General features: G+C 40.9%; 1 protein-coding gene across 3 annotated transcripts in view; it reads right to left on the minus strand.

Annotated features, from left to right (window-relative positions):
• The window catches only part of esrrga (estrogen-related receptor gamma a), a 136976-nt gene that overhangs the window by 103514 nt on the left and 13590 nt on the right, over window positions 1-19872 (minus strand). The window lies entirely within an intron of this gene.

Below are 19872 nucleotides of genomic sequence, written 5' to 3' on the forward strand. Positions count from 1 at the left end.
CTTTTTTTATATATATTCACCATGTCAGGATAGGGCGGGCTAAAATTCTCACAGAAAGCCAAGGGCAAAGTAGCCAAATGGCTACTGCCATTATCTGGTGAAATTGTGATTTTTTTTTAGTACACATTTAATTTTATACTGCTGTCCACATAACTGCCGGGCCACATATCAATAATCATGACAAGAGCTGCGGGCCCAAAAAAAATTTGATCACGGGCTGCAACTGGCCCCCAGGATGGACTTTGTCCATCCCTGGCTCAAAAAGTCTCAAATGTCGATTGTGACATCAAAACACAAAAATATTATTAAAAAACACAGCCGAATATTTAAAATGATATGCCAGACGTTCATTTAAGGTATAGTCAGGAATCTAATCTTACGGATTAAGCAAATTGTCTAAAGATTGGTAAAACATGCCTTAAGAGGCTTTGATTTTTATTTCCCTTTGGCTTCTTTAATTCTGTGGGTCCATTAATGGAAGTTTTGTGCTGTCTAGCAATGCTCATAAATCAATTTCTGTGATGCTCAGGCAGGGCTTTACTTAAGGATGAAGGAAAAAGTTTCTGGACGCAAATCAAGACTGGGGGAGGACATACATTGTGTATGTGCCGAGGAGGTGTAAGAATGGGTGGCAGAAATGAGTGATGAGATGGAGATGGATCATCACTTCGATTCATCTGCCAAAGGGAGCAAAAACACACTGATGACAGAAAAAAAAGCCAGTAGACCCATTTAGGCTGATGACGTGATGGCAATGATTTAATCTCCCTCTTTATGCACTCCTGTGTCCCTCCTTTTCTCCCGTCAATCCCTCCAAGTGCCATTAAGTGAAAGAGTTTAAGTGCCAAAAGATCCCCTTTTTTCCCTCCCTCTTCTTTCTCCTCTCTCCCTCACTCGCACCTTTTCTTTCTGCTTATAAATGAAAAATAATGGCGTTGAAAGAGGGGAGGAAATAAAAAAAAATGGGAGGACATACGAGGAAGTAGAGGAAAGAAGATTAAGAAATCAGGCTGCGCACTGTGCCGAGCCAGAGGTTGAATGCATTTATGTATGTATGTTATCAGTATAATTATGTCGCTATGCCGCTGCTGAAAGAGCAATCTTATTGTGCCTGTGCCTTCATCGGATGAGCGTTGAAAGAGGAGGGGAGGGACGTTCATGGCTCCTTTATGATTTAAAGTGTTTAAAAAGAGACGAGGTCTGGCAAACGACGGTTAGCTCAAGTTGAGCGTTACAGAGCTTTCTTTTGTAATTTTAAGGGCTTGGTTTCATTTGTGTCATTTCTAAATTCAAACCTTAAAACCCACGTGTGTAAAATTTGACCACTAGATAGCATTGTATAATCTAATGCGAATGAAAACAGGTGCCACAGAGCACGGCGTAGCAGCAAGATGCCAGACAAACATGGCGGTGATTGCTAGGTAGGGATTACACAATGTATAAGAAATACAAATTTCTGGACCTAGATTTTTTTTTATAAAGTTAACTGTCCTTTTGGAAGACACCTATAGAGCCAACCATAACATTTCCCCTCCCTAGCTTCCTGACCTCCTTGTCAGGGTGTGACACTTCTCCTACCACCAGAGTGCCCGAGCCGGGGTATGAACTGGGCTCAGGCGTGTTTAATATCACACACTTGTGCTGAATTATCCAGAACCCTTTAAAAGAACATTTTGATCATTACACGTGGTGTCGTCATTTTCATTTCTTCCACCATTGGCATTTTATATAAATTTTCAGTTCTAAGAGTATAGCGCAGTGTAAATATTGTTATGTGGACTTCAAATGCTCAGGTCAATTTAGCCGTCAAAGACCTAACCCACCTCGGAACTTTAAAGATAACCGCTTTCCCTTGTCTCCATCCCCTGTTATTTTCCCGCTTCCCTTTTCTCTTGTGTCTGTTTATTATCTTCTTTGAGGAGCAGCGTGAAGTAGAGAAAAGAAGCGGAAGGAGGGAACAAGTGTTTTGTTTTGGTGATGTGAGTGAAGGTGGTCCAGAATGGCGTGACAAGCTGTCATTAGAGTGGCGCTTGGATCCAGCGGCCTGACAACCGGCAACGGCAAACATACAATCATCGTATTATAAGCACTATGCCTCACTCTTTCCCAGTGCAGCCTGCGCTCTATTTTTCTCTGCACACTCTTATATCATATCAAGTCTGTGTACTGCCACCTCCAAGTAGGTCGGAAAACAACTCCAAATTGTTTTTGAAAGGCCTCCAGGGAGTAAAATCAAATCAGAGAAAATCTTTACTAGACTTTACCTAACAGCAATTTTGGGGAATTGGGTTTGAGTGGTGATACCAAACAGTTAGACTGGTAAAATAAACCCTACAACTCTGTTTCAGTTGTCTGAGTTAACTACTACAACTAGTGCTCTTAATTGTCATGTAGAAAAAACAATGTATTTATAGGAGAGGTGTCCAACCTTTTCAGAACGCAGGGCGGATTTGGTAAGCTGGAAATGTGTGAGGGTAGACTATTCAGCCTGGCATTATTTGAACAGTCTCTAATAAATTCACCCTCCTGGAAGGTTTGGCAAACAGCGTCGCAAACTTGTGGCTTGCCTTTGTTGCATTTTTAGTTGACTCACAGGGTCTCGTGAAAAATCTTCCAGTTTCCAGTTACTTTACCTTTCACAGTGTTCGTTTTCAGTTAGCTCTTGCAGTGCCTCCTGATATTATACTCTTTGAAAACAGCCAAAGTCTCTTGGCAAATAAGGCAGACACAGTTGTTTGGGATTTCTGTGAAAAAAATTCCATTTGTCCTAAAAGCAGCGACCCTCACAGTCAAATCATTTTTTTTATTTACAGTCGCTGTTTTAGAAATAGGGTGTGCTAAAATTTTCCCAGAAAGCCAAGAGCAAGGTGGCCAAGGGGCTACTGCCCTCATCTGTTGAAATAGTGTTTTTTTAATGTACAAATTTATTTTAAAATGCGGATGGGCCACTCATTATTATTAATCTTATGACAGAGGCCAAGCGCCAGTAAAAATTTGATCATGGGCCGTAACTGCACCCCCCGGGCCTAATATTGGACAGTGTGTAGAATTTGATGACTAGATGTTGCAGTATTTTGCACTGCAAAAGAAAACAAGTGATTTATTTAACACTTAACTACAGAGACTCAAAGTGATCAAACTAAAAAATGTTCCCCCTTGTTTTTTGTTTTGCTTAACTTTTACTGTCAATCACATCAGCACCCTTTCCGTAAGCCTCATGTTATGTAAAATTGTTTATGACTTTTATATGATAGTTCATGCATTTTTGCTTATTATTGGCATTTTTTTTATTGTTGTTTTTAACTAAGGCAATTTTATCTTAGGATTCACTAAATAATACAGTCTCTCTAAACTTTAAAACTGCTTTAGAAAAAAAATACATTTAAATTTGAATGTAAATTCAATTTAAATTCAAAATGCTTTTTTTCCCCTGACCTTTTTTCCTCTTTTTCAAAAAATGCAATATTTGCTTTCTTTTTTATTTTAATTTGGTCCTGTCCATTATAAAAACTCATAGTAATTTTCTTTTCTATTGTCCTACACATACTAATCAATATAGCACTTGACTGCAGCCTAAGGCTTGCTGCTTGTTATCTGCTTTGGTTAGATACAGCTTACTATTGCTCACCCAATCAAATTGCTTCAGGTGCTTTTTGAGTGTTTACAGTTTGTTTTGTGGGTTTTCATTATCAAGTGTCTCCACAATGGACATAGATTGTATAATGAGCTTCCAAAACAATGATTCTTTGGTGATGTACAACCAAAACAGTGTCTGTTAATGCTACACCTTGATTGTAAACTGTAGTTGAGACTGTGCCTTATATACACACTGTACTGAACCTTACTTGTTTGAAGTGTTGTCCCAGCTTTGCATGTACTTCATTCGCCATTGGACATAACAAACAAGCTAATAATTTTGCAATTTCTATTTTACTTCGTCGAGCCAGATGTACTCATGAAAAGAGCTATATTTGGCTCGCGAGTTCTAGGTACTTGACCCCTGGTATATTGTGTTTAATAGCAAACGCTCAGGCAACTCTTGATGCGAGCAAGCTTTTTGCAAACGTAAAAAAGTTTTGGCTGCAACTTTCAGCTTAGGGATAAAAACTTACCCTGAGCCAAAGCCCGACCCAAATTTCAGGCCAGGTTGTTATGTTGGGGTCAGACCGAGCTTCTCTCCTACTGAGTTTTTTATTTTTATTATCCACATGTCATTAAGAATTGTCTCTGTTTATACAGTCTTGTTTAACATTGATGTTCCTAAAAAAGACAGGCTTAATGTGTCGCACAGAGTGCCTTTTAATGTGCCTTCAATATCACTGGTGGTCTAGTGGGTAGGATATTTTGCTTTTACCACTGCGACCCGAATTTGATTTCCGTTGCATACAATATTTTGCAATTGTGGTGAGATATATTTTTCAACTTTTCAATATTTGCAGAAACACCTCATGTATAACGAGTACACAAACTTTTGGGGAAAAAATAATGCATTATAAACGCATAAATATGGTATTTCTGTATCTATACAGTATGAATATAATGTTGTAAAGGCTAGTCAACCCCTTCAGCCGAATAAGTTTTGCCGCATAGTTTTACTAGTGAGAATGTTCTTCATACATTTTCCACACAAAAAGTTCAAATGATAGAAATGCAAAAAGAATAACTACTAAATTGTTCCACGCAAACCCTTGGTTTAGACAAAACTATGCCACTTGTGGGAAAATGCATTTGACAAACATAAGTAGAAAATCCAATCTACACAATGACGAAGTGGATGTGCAGAAGGGAAGGAAGGGGTGGAGTGAGGCAAAGCAAAAGAGGCTGAAGAAAGCATTAGAGCAAGAGATGGTAGAAGTGCTGACAATGTCGCCACCACAGGCTGGCTAATACTATTCCATCACACCGAGCATTGTGCTTGCCATGCTGATAAGAACACACAGTCCAATAAGCAAAAAAAAAAAAAAAATTGTCACATTCTATCTGTTTGATACTAGCAATGCTTTATAATGAAAAGAAGGATGGATTCAATGAATTGAATTAAAGAATGGACTAAGGAGTCAAAGGAAGTCCTTTTTATATTTCCATAGTCAAATGAATACAACAATTTCATCAATAGGGCAGTACGGCGGCGCAGTGGTTAGCGCTTGTGCGGCACAGTTCATGTCATGGGAACCTGTCGTGGGTTCAAATCCAGCTCCAGACTTCCTGTGCGGAGTTTGTATGTTCTTCTTGTGCTTGCGTGGGTTTCCCCCGGGCACTCCGGTTTCCTCCCACGTTCCAAAAACATACATTTCAGGTGAATTGGCCGGTCCTAATTGTCCCTAGGTGTGAATGAGCGAATGAGTTGTCTGTCCCTGTGTGCCCTGCGATTGGCTGGCAACCAGTTCAGGGTGTCCCCTGCCCAAGGCCCGGAGATGGCTGGGATGGGCTCCAGCCCCCCGCGACCCTAATGAGGATAAGCGGTGTAGCTGATGAGATGAGATGAGATGAATTTCATCAATAAGATGAATTGGCTGTTTTTGTGAATGGGGGGGGGGTTGCTGGACTGCCTGTCAGCTGATGGGTGTGCCTGCATGTGCTTAGATTGTACTTCACATGAACACGGAAAATACATGCTGTGCAGTAAGGCTGCTTGAAGAACATGTCTGAACCTTTTTTGACATGTTGTCATGTTAAAGACCTAATGTCATTTGAGCCCGGGGGCCATATGGAAGAAAAAAAAAACCTCACAAGGGCCAGATTAGTAGATTAAAGAGGAAACAAGAAAGAAATGAACAAAAAAAACAAACACAGAGAGAGAGAGAGAGAGAAAAAGAGAGAGAGAGAGAGAGAGAGAGAGAGAGAGAGAGAGAGAGAGAGAGAGAAAAACAGAGATAGAAAGAAAAAAAAATCAGATCGCAACATTTTTGACACAAAGGCAATCCAAATGCACGACACGATGCACAATAAAAGTCCGCAAAGTTGTGAAACCGCGATGAGTAAATTGCGATAAAGCAAATGATTACTGTATTGTAATGTATTTTTTTCTTCCCCATGAAGTTATTTTTTCAAACATTTGTAGTTAAAAAAATGATTACGGACTGCATATGCTCCAAAGAATGATATTTCCTGCAGGATTAGCCCGCTAAAAACAAGGCAGGCTAACATTTTGCTGGTGTGTCACTGCGTAAGTTTCCGTCGGTTTGTTTAGAGACATGGTGTGCCAATGATTACAGTTGTTGCATGGGACAAAAGTGAATAGAGGAAAATCAAATCCAACAGCGATGGCTGATTCAAAACACTTTCCCACCTACCGAGTCTTCTCTCTAGCATCTTTTTTGGCATTTTCTTGTCATTTGGACATCTCACACAAATACACTCTCGCCAGCAGACATGCAACACACACACCAGGGAGCAGATCTATTGTTACAGTGTTAGTCTTGCAGAAAACCTGTAATTTGTTTTATTGGCAGCAGTGTATACCGCTGATTACATACAATCAATGCCATAATGGCTGACACGCGCTCTGCCCAATGGGCTGTATTCTAGTCGAGGCAGTAAATGTGAAACGATATTCCTGACTGGTGACTATTAATCGTACAAACGGAAAAAAAATAATTAAATGAAGTCATTTCGAAACAGAATCTCTTTGCAATTGCATTTTTGAGCTAACAAGAGAATAGTAAATACCATAAATTCCGGACTATAGGCCGCTACTTTTTCCCCAAACTTTCAACCCTGCGGCTTATTCAGTGATGCGGCCGATTTATGTAATTTTTCTAATGGCCGCCAGCGGCGCTCGAGTACAAAAGGTAAGATTTAGACCGGTGGGATATATGCGCCGAGGAAGACTGCAACTTCACTAAAACTGGCCGCATGCGAAAGGCAACTTTTTCGCAAGTCTGCCAGTGGTTCCTGACAGCGTGGGGCAGCATTAAAAAATCCACCATCACCAACGGGTTCCGAAAAGCCGGTCTGCTGCGTGACGGAGAGGAGGGCACACCAGCGACAGTGACAGCACGAGTGAGGCTGCGGGAGCGTGGGACGACGTCTATATGACACTGTTTCTTTCCGACACTGAGGAAGACGACTTTGATGGCTTCAATTGTAAGGAAGAAGATGAGGACGGTTTACTGTGAAGTACGGTATGTTGTTTTAACAGACCCGTTTACTGTGTTGCGAGCGTGTTGCTAGCGCGCTGCTAGCGTGTTGCTACTGTGTTGCTATCCCAAACGGGCACCGTTATTATTATTATTATTATTATTAAAGCTTTGAAAACTCTCTCCGTGTACCGTCTTTCTTTGTAAATATGTGTAACCTATGTATAATTTGTATTTGCAACTGTCTATTTTAGTAATGTATTTATTTGAGACACTTATTGTGATATGTTTTGCGAATTAAAAAAGAGGGGCGGAGCAAACGCGGGCTGACGGGAAGTGGGGTAAAGGTGAGTGTGACCTGTTTGTTGTCGCGGCGGACAGTAGTGGATATATATTTTTCCCACCCTTACCTTTGGAAATATAGACTTTTTTTCCTTGGATTACTTTCAACGGGTACCCGGACTCTGCAGGTCTGCATCAAACCTTAAGTACCACTATCATTTTCCGTTCATTTTGCCGGCTGTGATTTTTTGACTGTGTACTTCAATGAAGGACATTTAGTTTCAACCGCGGGACTTGAAGTCGGGTTTGGATCAATTTTGTGTTTGTGTTACAATTTGTTAATGTGGGCGCATGCGGCTTATAATCAGGTGCGCTCTATAGTCCGGAATTTACGGTAAGCAAGAGGCATCTTTGCAAGTGGCTGTTCTTGCACACTTTATCCCAAAGTTATTACGTAGAATGCAATGCTTGATTAGAAACAGGAATGCCAAGGCAGTCAAACAGATTTTCTTAATATTTAAATCCAAAACAAATCTTTTTTTTTTACTTTCTGTATTTTTGTCACAATTTATGTATTTTTTTTCTCGTTTATAGAATCATTTAGCCTTATTGTTTTACCAAATTTAGAATTGTTCTAATTTTATTTTGTATTGCATTTATAAGTACACAATTTTATAAAATACTATATTAATATTAACTATTTTTATCATTAAGAAATATAGGTATGCCCCTATTGCTCAAAAACCTTGTGAAAGGCTGGGCAAAACAATGAGAATACAAATACTGTGGTTTGGTGCCTTTAACTTTTTTGTAATTTGTATTTAAGGTTGCACTACAAAATACAGCGACCTGAGACAACTGGTCAAGTAGCAAAAGTCAATAACCATTCAAATATTTTGTTCACAACAAAAGTAAACAGTAAAACAATATCAAGTGACTATCCAATCCCTCTCCCAAATGAAACCCACACAACCTGAAACAACTAGTTACGTAGAAAAAAATAACTACTATTCTAATATCTTGTTCGAAACAAAAATTACAGTAAAACAATTTAAAGTGACTATCCAATCCTTCTCTCCACTTCTCTCAACCCCTCTCCTCTCTCCGCCCGTGTACATCGTCCTCTCCATCTCTATCCCCTTTCTTTCAAAGGGAAAAGAGCAGCAGTTTTGAAACGATAAGTGTTTAAAGACGCACGGACAACTTAGAAATAATCCTACACTAGTTTCCCCCAAGTTATATGTTAAGTATTGTGAATCTAATGGCACTCCTACTTACTATATTACTGTTAGACGTTTAGCTTTGTGTGTTGTCATTACACTCGCACCACATAGTTTCGTGGTAATGTAGATGGCTGCACACTCCGACATAACCTTAACATGAGACCACATGCTGATTTGTACTTGACTAAATAATGCACTGCTTTTGACCGTTACTAAAGGTAATGGCAGGAAAAAAAAAATAGTTAGATTACCCCGTTACTGAAAATATTAACACCGTTCTTTACAACGCATTTATAGCATTATTCCCATCAATTTATAACATACATGCACACGGACTCACACCTATATGTAGACACCACATGGTGCATTGTGATGAGGGCTGAAGCTTACAAGGGGCCCACGGGTGGGGCTATTAGGATGCATCTTGGGGTTTGTAAAGTGTACACACCCCATCCTCTGCACGTGAATGGATGAGCGGTCGGGGGTGTGCTCACACACGCAGTGAAAGCTGAGCCAAACACTATTGATTAGGAATTATGAGCTTTCCAAACAGCGGCACGACGGAATTTTGAGACGGCTGTCGCAGGGCACAAATGTTAAACCGAGGAGGCATTCTTCGCCGCAACCCACGGAAAACGCTCACCTTCCTGGCGTATAAGAGGAGCAGGATTTGACAGTGTATGTCAACACATGAGCAAGGAGAGCGTGTTTTGGGTTCAAACGCTGTCAGATGAATATCGTAATGATTTAGGTCATTTTCTGGCGAGCACCAGCTGATAAATGTGTTGCTGTCTACAGCTATCTTTGTCACTGTGTACCCCTCCCCTTTTGCTTTCTAACCTCCCAAGCCCTCACCCTTCTTTCCTTGCAAACCTCCTTTTCCTGACTTTTTATTAGCATGGTGTCGGTTGTGTTCTTGAGGGCAGTTGCATTTTTTTAAGGTAGTGTGTTTTCACCACTTGACCATTACATGTGTATAGTGTCGAGCAACCGAAAAAAACTAGTACCGTATTTTTCGCACTATAAGGCGCACCTAAAAGCCTTTATTTTTTTCAAAAGCTGACCATGCGCCTTATAATACAGTGCGCCTTATATATGGATCAATATTAAGTCGCAAAGTCTTGCAACTAAAGCAAGCAGCCGCCAACTACATTTTCCCCCGAGGGCGAAGTCGTCCGCGGTGTATGCTGGGATTTATATACCGGCGTTTCATTTCCTAACCAATGTGTCAATCATCATTTGAATCAGTCACTATTGGCTAAAGTTATTCAGAGGTAAAGGGGGCGGATCCTTTTTATCATTTACAGGCTCGCATAGGCTAAAGGGGCGAAACAAAGCCTGCAATTGGCCGAAAAAGATGAATGTGAATCACACGTTGGTTTGGGTTGCACTACGGCATAGACAAAACATTTTTTAATATTCTGTATTTGTAAATGTTTTACTCTCCTGGATTTACTACACTCACGGTTATAAGAAGACCATGGTTACGTGTCATTAGTGAACGTGAAGGCTGCAAGCGAACTTAGGTGAGCTATGTGGATTTATATTTTCCCGGTATCTTGTTTTAGAACGATCTTGATGTTTCTGTGATGAGTCTATTTTTAAACTAAATTCAATTCAAAGTGTTAATTGTCATATGCACAGTAAAGAACCCCGTTTCCCTGCACAATAAAATTCTTACTTTGCTGTCCACACAGTTGCCAGCAAAAAATAAAATGGAAACTAAGAAATGTTTGTTTGGTCACATCGTACGGACAACGCATCCGCACATGTCTACGACACGTATTTGCTTCTTTGCCAGCTTTCGGAATGTTAAGGGGGTAATAAGTTTGACTGAACTATCTGACTCTTTTGTCGACGTTCCCATTGTAGCGCCTTATAATCAAAACTATTTTTAGGGGGTGCGCCCTATAACCCGATGCGCCTTATAGTGCGGAAAATACGGTAATAAAAACACGTGGAAGTATACAAAAGACTCAAAATAGCAATAACACATAATTATTTTCTCTCACCTTTTTCCATAGCTTAAGCACTAAGCACTGTATTGTGTAGTGCAACTGTAAATGAGTGCTTAAAAGCTCATAGAAGATTGCAAACTACCGAGATTCATAGAGTACCAAACTGCACAATTTAAAAAAAAAAATTGCCAAGCCTTTCACAAGGTTTTTGTTTCTTGACCTACGAGTGTATTATACGAAATGCATGATTTTATGCTTATTCATGTATTTTTGCTTATTATTCAAATCAATATTATCTTTTTAATGAATTATGTTTTTTTCTCCCACTTTTACTGTCATTAGTGATCAAAAGAGGCAAAGTACTACAGCAGCAAAATCCATTTAACTGAAGAAAAATATTCCTAACAAGAAAACTATTGGTTTTATTTTCATCCCTCTTATGGTTTCAATACCTAAAATCCTAACATCAATTTAACGTTTCCCCAATGTTTCTGTGAGAAACGTAGAACACTTAAACTGAATTTAATTTAACAAACAGGCTATAATCTAACTTGTTTGTTGAAAAAAAAGTAATTGATTTGAGTGGGTACCTGCAACTTGCTTTGCCTGGTGTCATGTGCTTGTTTTCAGATGACATCGCAAGGAAATGTGCATGCATGAAAGGATAGAAATTGGTTGGTGCGTTTAGAAAAGAAAGGTTATTGATCAAGGTTAGTGTTTGTCTCATTTACATGTGTGCGTGTGGATGGCATGTACCATCATCAAATATTCACAGCGCAACAGAATTTTACACATACATCCCGTGCAATTTCTCTTTCTGCCTACCCAAAACTCAAAGAGAAAGACAGAGGGCCAGCCCAAGCCTTCATGGGGCCCTAAGCAAAATTAGATTTGGGGGGCCCCCTATTACTTGATCATTTGCATGTCTACTATAATTCGTTCCATGCTGTACTCTGTCATTAAAAACCTTTATTTAGACCTTTTATGTGCCGTTATCATAAGTTTCCCCTTTACATTCGTCAAATGGATTCTTCAGTTTCTCAAGCCTGTGACGAATGAGCTCAGTCAAGCCTCGACCAATAGATTCAGAAGCTACAAGAATCCACAAAATGTTTTCCTTTTTGCCAGTATTTCTCAATTATTTTCTGTCACTTCCCCCTTCGGAAGAAATCTCCTGACAACACCCCCCCACCCTACGGGTTGTAATGTCTTTAAGTAACAACGTAATTTATTTGACTTCATGCTTTCCGCTGCCAACATTTTAAACATAGCAAGCAAGCAGTCCTGGGTCTTCTCCCCCCATCGTTGCTGTGTAGCGCCACGTACGCTTGACCAAACTTTCATGTCTAAGCTTTCGTGAGAAGACTTTTGTTCGTCTCATCAATCTTTTCCCGTCTCTGTTTTAAATATTTTTTAATGGGGCCACTTAAGGGTCCTCTCCACTTTGTGTCCACACTATGTACTCTGTGTTTAATGCACTGCGTGCAGGCTAAATGTATATGAAACACTCTGCCAATGAGAGTGCCACTGCTCCCTAGTGTAATGGAGGTTCAATTGCTCTTGATTTCGGGAAATTTAAAAAAAGGAAAGTTCCAAGAGGTCAAACACACCCATGCCTCCTTTGACGGAGCCTTGCGCCCTTCAAGAGGGTCTCACCCCTTTATTTTAGAACCACTGTTTTTTTATCAAGATTTATAGTACATACCACAAATGACATTATTTTTGTAAATAAACGTATATTTGATAATATATATCAATAATCATCACAGTCACACACAAAAAATACATTTCATTATATTATATCATATTATATATTATATATTATATATTACATATTATATATTATATATTATATATTATATATTATATATTATATATTATATATTATATATTATATATTATATATTATTATTATATATTATATATTATGTAATATATATTATATATTATATATTATATATTATATTTAACTTTTTGTAAGTTGACTGCTTTTGAGGGCCCCCTACTTGTCCCGAGGCCCTAACAGCCACTTAGTTTGCTTATGCCTTGGCTCTGGGTAGACAGATGAAATTGGACAGAAGTATACTAAAAATAAGCGCTTAAAAACAAAAAACAAATATCCTGAATCGGATTAAAAGCACATTTTTTATGAAGCAGATGGTGAAAGAGGATTTCCACTCTAGTAAATATGACAGGGCGTTCAAATGTGACACAGGAGGGAGCAGGATGAAGAGAAGCGACAGGGAGGATATGTGGAGGCAAAAAAGAGAAAGGGGCCGTAAAAGCCAGTGCGCGTAGTAAAACGGGAGTACATTTGAGGAAGTGGGGGTGAGGACAGGGCAGGATAAGTAGGAGTAGAGGCGAGGAGACACAAGTGAGTGGAATTCTTTAAGCAGATCAGATTGGAGGAAATTGGCCTGTCACCACGGGATTGGCGTGATTTACACCCGTCCATCATATTGAGAGACGGTCGCAGGAACAGTGGACAATAATGCACAGCCGACGCATCCATTGAAAATATTCTTTGGGAATAAAAAAGGGGGGGCGACGCCTCAGGGACAAATTCGCACAGCCATTGGGAGAACTTGTAAATGCGAAATCAGCTTTGAATCAGGATCCAATTGAATGTGATGCAGACATGCCAAACAACTATACCACTGTACTGACCAGTGACGTGCGGTGAGGTTTGTGTCTGGTGAGGCACAGTCAGATTTACAAGTAAATGAACCGATATTTTATATCACAGGGGGGCGGGAACATATGGCCCATGAGCCATTTATGGCTCTTTTCACGAGTATGTATGGCTTGAAGACAAAATAGATTCTATGCAATTTTTTTTCCATGAGCAAAGCTAATCCAACAGAGATTAATAGTGGTATGGTCAAGTACTTATAGGGAACATTTTTGACGACAGTATATGTATGTATGTATGTATATATATATATATATATATATATATATATATATATATATATATATATATATATATATATATACACACACGCATATATACATATATAGCTCCGTCTGTTAAAGAAACTAACTCACATCCACTAAGGTTTGTTGGTTGGTTGGTTTGCTGTCTGCTGCCTCTGCACTTACTTCTAACGTTTTGTCACAAGGAATATACCATATTTTTGGGATGACCAGGCATTCATAAAAATCTAGATTTGGCCAGAAATTGTAAAAAGCGCCCCTTAACCCAATGTGCCTCATATACCGTAGAATACGGCAAATAAAATTGGGAATTCAAACAGTAACTATAGGTATGCAATACCATACAAGGTTTTACGTTAATACATCAAACCCCAACATCGCTCATCTAAATAGCAAACGATTGTTTACAATGGAAATGGAACCCAAGAAGTTGCGGTGTGAGAACCTTTCTGCACTTCTTCCCCAACGAATGTTGGATAATGGTGAAAAAAAAAAAATCGTTCAACAAAATACTATACAAGTTCTTTGACTAGCGCATGCATATTAAACCAAGAGGTTAATGACGCACATTTGAAAAAGTGGATACTGTTCAACCCATCAGAATGCACTAGCCAAATCAGTGGTTGAAAAGTAGTAACCCTAACCCTAATGAGATAAGCTCTAGTGCCATTCCATTTATCATCTGTTCCACTGGTGGTGTAGTGGTAAAGTGTTGGCATTTTTTTTGCCACTACCCAGGTTCGATTTCTGTTGCATGCAGTATTTTGCGATTTTGGTCAGTTAATGCATTCATATGCACCTGGTGCGCCTTATGTATGACAATATATGACAAAATACTATTTTTGGGGGTTTGCCTCAAAATCGGTTGCGCTTGATTCTTCTTGAATACTGACACGTGACGTCTCTTGTGTATGTTCGTTTGCTTAAAAACATGTGTTTATGTTGGTGTATTGCGAGGTGAAAAAGGTGGAAGTTAATGAGAGGTGAGTGTCTGAAAGTCTGTCTCTCTCTTTCTCCCTCTCGCTCTCTCTCTCTCTGCTCCGCCAGTAATCCTCTTCTATAAATCTGCAATCCAATCAGCGTTGTCCACTGACACACACACATTCGCACAATCGCACACTCGCTCACAAGGCTGTTGTGAGGCCCATCTGTGTGTTAAGGCAATCTGCTTTATCATTATGATTACATTGGGTTCAGTTTACAGCAAGTCAATGTGTGTATTGCACATACACACACACATACACACATGTGCGGGTGTTTGTGTCAGTGGTGTGTAGGCGTATGACATTCATCACATTCCCATGGTTTGATGGCCTAAATAAAATGGGGAGTAATATTGTCGGCGTCCAATGAAAACAGCAGAGCTCCAAACACAAATTAAACATATCCCACAGAATTACCTCCAACTTTATGGCTATATCGGAAAAATAAATCCCTTCATGTTTTCTTCATGTTGAGAAATTGTCCGTAATATCTCAATAGTTATAATTGTAATGTGTTTTCTGCAAATGTCAGTATCGTGGTACCTTATCCTACAATTGATTAATTCATGCTGTGTTCTGTCTTGTGTTGTGTACATTTGAATATATTTTTTAGCAGTTTTGTAATTGTACAACTTTTAAATTCTGTTACTTTTTGAATTATATGTTACTTAAATTATGTGTGTACAGTAAGACCTCGGTCATCGCGGTTAATGGGGACCAAAACCACCCGCGATAAGTGAAAATCCGCGAAGTAGCGGCGCACCTTCTAAAAAAAAAAAAAAAAAAAAAAACTTTTTTTTTTTCATTTTTTAAAATTATTATTTTTTAGACCCGGTTAATGGGGACCAAAACCACCTGCAAAAACTGAAAATCTGCGAAGTAGCAACGCCCCTTCAAAAAGAAAAAAAAAATCTCATCTCATCTCATTATCTGCACTGCTTATCCTTATTATTCGCGAGCGAGCCCCCAACTTTCGGGCGCGATACGCACGTCACTTCCGAGCCTGTCTGAAGCGCATCAGAATGCGCGTTTACGCGAGGGGGGGAAGATTTTGTACGGGAGTGATTTGGGCACAACACCGGCGCGCGGTTTTGGTGCGGCTTCCGCTTCACCGCCCCACTAACCCCACAGGTCCCCCCTACCCCTTTCCCCTCGACCGCCCGGCTGTCGGCCGGAGCCATCGAGGGCCGTGTAGCGCCATGTAGAGCCATCGCGGCCCGAGCGGGAGATGTTGGTGACTTTTTCATCCGCGTTAACAAACGCATTTTGTAGAATACGATCGTGCTTTATTGTTTAAATAAACACATTATATGGACTACGATCGCCCAATTATTTTAATTCAGATTCAGATTCAGATTCAGATCTACTTTATTGTCATTCTAGTACACGTGTATACAGAACGGAATGTCGATACATCTGACCCGCACAGTTTCCTTGAATGTACAGATATAAATAAAATGTTGTATTGAGTTGTAGTGTTGAGTGCTAATGATATACTAAATAATTATGGCTATGTATAGTATTTTACAGTAGCGCAAATAGTGCAAGAGGAGTAGCCAACCAGATGTGCAAGATGGGCAATCAGGTAAACAAGTCTGGTAAACAGAACAATAACACTGTAACAATAACACTGTAAGTACGATAGTGCAGAGAAACAGATGTGCAAGGAGTGGCTAGCTATACAGAACTGCCAGTAGTGCAAAAAGTCAAACAGAACCCACAGATGTACAGATTAGCAGCAGTTTAGATTTACTATGTGTTTGAGTGACCATTTAACAGTCTAATGGCCAGGGGGACAAGACTATTGTGGAACCTGGTGGTCCTGCACCGCACACTGCAGTACCTCTTCCCAGAGGCTAGCAGAGTGAACAGTCCATGATGGGGGTGAGAGGGGTCCTTGATAATGTTCTTAGCTTGGGATAGGCAGCGCTTCTGGCCAATGTCCTGAATGGAGGGAAGAGAAGTCCCGATGATTTTCTCTGCTGTCCTCGTCACTCTCCTCACACTACCCCAGTCGGTAGCGCTGCAGCCTCCACACCACACAGAGATACAGCTGGTCAGGATACTCTCTATGGTGCCCCTGTAGAATGTGATGAGGGAGGGTGGGGGCAGGCGGGCTCTCCTCATCCTCCGCAGGAAGTACAGGCGCTGCTGTGCCCTCTTAACCAGTGATGCAGTGTTCACGGACCAGGTGAGTTTGTTTGTGATGTGCACCCCTAGGAACTTGATGCTGCTGACAACCTCCACAGCCTTGTTGTTGATGAAAAGTGGGGCATGGTTGGGCTGTTTTTTTCTGAAGTCGACAATGATCTCTTTAGTTTTGTCAACATTCAGGACCAGGCTGTTGTCCCTGCACCAGCCCACCAACTGCTCCACCTCCTCTCTGTAGGCCAGGTCGTTGTCGTCCCTGATGAGGCCCACCACTGTTGTGTCGTCCGCAAACTTCACGATGTGGTTTGTGGTGGACCTAGGGACGCAGTCGTGTGTCATCAGGGTGAACAGCAAGGGGCTCAGGACACAGCCTTGGGGGGAGCCCGTGCTGAGGTTGATGACATCGGAGATGTTCTGACCAATCCGCACTGACTGGGGTCTGTCAGTGAGGAAGTCCAGCAGCCAGTTCTGCAGGGGGGTGTTGAAACCCAGGAGTCTCATTTTGTCTACCAGGTGTTGTGGGATGATGGTGTTGAATGCTGAACTGAAGTCCAGGAACAGCATCCGCACATGGGTGTTCTTCTCCTCTAGGTGTGTCAGGCTCAGGTGAAGCGCGGAGGAGATGGCATCCCCGGTGGAGCGGTTTGTCCGGTAGGCAAACTGAAACGGGTCGAGTGAGGAGGGGAGACTGGAGGTGATGTGCTCTTTAACCAGTCTCTCAAAGCACTTCATTATGATGGGAGTCAGTGCAACGGGCCGGTAATCGTTGAATGATAAGATCTGGGGTTTCTTTGGCACTGGGATGATGGTGGCAATCTTAAAGCATGATGGTACTGTGGCTTGGTCTAGCGAGGTGTTGAAAATGTCTGTTGTACACAAGCCAGCTGATCGGCGCACTCCCTAAGGACCCGCCCTGGGATGTTGTCCGGGCCTGGAGCCTTCCGTGTGTTGACCCTTCTCAGGGTCTTCCTCACGTCAGTTGAGTCCAGGTGGAGCGCTCTTTCGTCCTGATTTGGAACCGCTTTTGCTGCAGGGGTGCCATTTTGTGCCTCGAACCTCCCAAAGAAGTTGTTGAGGTCATTCAGAAAGTCCATGCTAGTGTCCTGCACAGGGACGGTGGTTGGCTTGTATCTGGTGATGGCCTGAATGCCTTTCCACATATCCCTGGTGTTGGTTGTGGTGAGGTAACGGTCCTGGATTTTATGACTGTGCGATCGCTTTGCTAGTCTGATAGCACGGTTCAGGTTAGCCCTCGCTGATCTCAGCGCCTCCTCGTCACCAGATTTAAAGGCAAGGTTCCGTACCTTTAGCAGTTTGCGTATCTCAGCAGTCATCCAGGGCTTCTGATTGGCACGGGTGCAGATGGTTTTGGTATTGCTGACGTCTTCTGCGCATTTACTGATGTAGGCTGACACAGACATGGCGTACTCATCTATGTTTATTTTGTTGTTGTAAGTGGCAGCCGATTTAAACATGTCCCAATCTGTGCATTCAAAGCAGTCCTGTAGTGCCTCCATTTCCCCCTCAGTCCACACCCTCACCTGCTTCACTGTAGGTTTTTCTCTGGTCAGCAGGGGCTTGTATGCAGGAATTAGCATAACAGAAAGGTGATCTGATGAGCCAAGGTGGGGGCGGGGGGCTGCTCTGTATGCTCCTCTGATATTTGTGTAGGCCAAGTCTAATGTGTTCCTACCTCTTGTAGCTTGCTTTATGGTTTCAATAAGCGTATTATATAGAATCGCTTTTGTCGGAAGCGCAGCAGAATGCGCGTTCACCATATAATACTTTTTATAATAGAAAAAAGGACCGATTTCATCTTGCCCACTTCGTCTCTAATCCAATTTATCTTTATCAATGGTAGCAGACTACAACCTCATCGTACATCGCAGATATTGCCACAGTATTCTACATTTGTTGGCCTGGAGAGGGTTGGGAGCCAGCAGGCTGTACTTGCCCAAGACTCACCACAGGTAATGGTGCCCCTACTACTCTAGTGGTTAAGGGATCCAACCAACCACAACCATTCTACATAGTCTGTCTTGCTGTGAGTAGGTGCTGCGTTATTGGTAAGGTTTATTATCGCTTCAAAGGCGGAAATGAGATCAATGTTTTTTTTCCCTGTAGTAGTTTGCTAAGCAGTCAGAGTGGTTAACAGTGATAGCCTCTGGCACCGCTCTGGAACTGCATTTTCCTTCAGAAAGCTAGGTCAGATGGTTTCTCATAAACACTACGGTCGTAAGGGCACCATTCCTGTGGTATGTCTTGGGCAAGTCTAGTCTGGTGGGGCCAATCCCTTTCCAGGCCAACCAATTCCTTGTTAAAACTTGTATACAGACGTTCTGGTGTTTAGAGGTGTTAAGTCAAAGCGGTGCCACTATTTTTTAAGGGTGAACCCTAACCCTAACCCTTTCAAATCAGTTGTCAACGCTTAGTTTTTACATGACCCCAAAAAACACGAGTGTAAAACAATGCAATTTTGTTTAATATTAGCTAATTATTTAAAAACTATGTATATTTTACTTAAATAAGAAAAATATTACTTTAAATGTGCAAAAGTGTTAGCCATCTTTGGTGTGTTTGTATTGTAAGCAGCAGGAATAAATCCTATCAACACAGTCAGAGGTCGCCCACCCTAACATGAGTGCTTATTGGAACAGATGTTGGCCTTCTGCTCGGAAAATGACTAAATTCATTTTCAATCAAACATGTTTATTTTTATTTATAGGACAGACATATTTCACAAAAGTGATGAATAAATAATTTACCTAATTTCCACTTCAGGATTAAAATGCGTCGCTAAAAATAATGTGGCTGCCTTATTTTACTATATTTCTGAAATACGTTTTGTAAGTGGTAGACTTCAATTCAATAGGCATGAAATATTTAATCGATTCAAATATCATTTATCAAACACACGTACACATACACACAATGTGATTCGCCAAGAGTCTGCGTGAGAACGGCTCGCCAGACCTCTAATTGGCTTGACCCAGACTAACCCTGAAATCCTGTTGGCCTAAGACTTCCAGTCTACACACAAACACAAGCACATGCACACAAAACCGAACGGCTTTGTAAATTTCAGCATAACGATGATATCTCAACAGATTTGAAATCACAACAGCAATAAAATGATTTTTTTTCATAGTATTCAAAGAATTACAGTGGCAGCAGACTAAGTCAATGTGGCAAATTCAAGACTACAAGACATCGTCATGTGTCAAATGTAAAGCTGACAGCACAATAAAACTGTAACTGC

This window comes from Urocampus carinirostris, chromosome 4, assembly GCF_059441175.1.
Source record: "Urocampus carinirostris isolate Australia breed hairy pipefish chromosome 4, RoL_Ucar_1.0, whole genome shotgun sequence".
NCBI lineage: Eukaryota > Metazoa > Chordata > Actinopteri > Syngnathiformes > Syngnathidae > Urocampus > Urocampus carinirostris.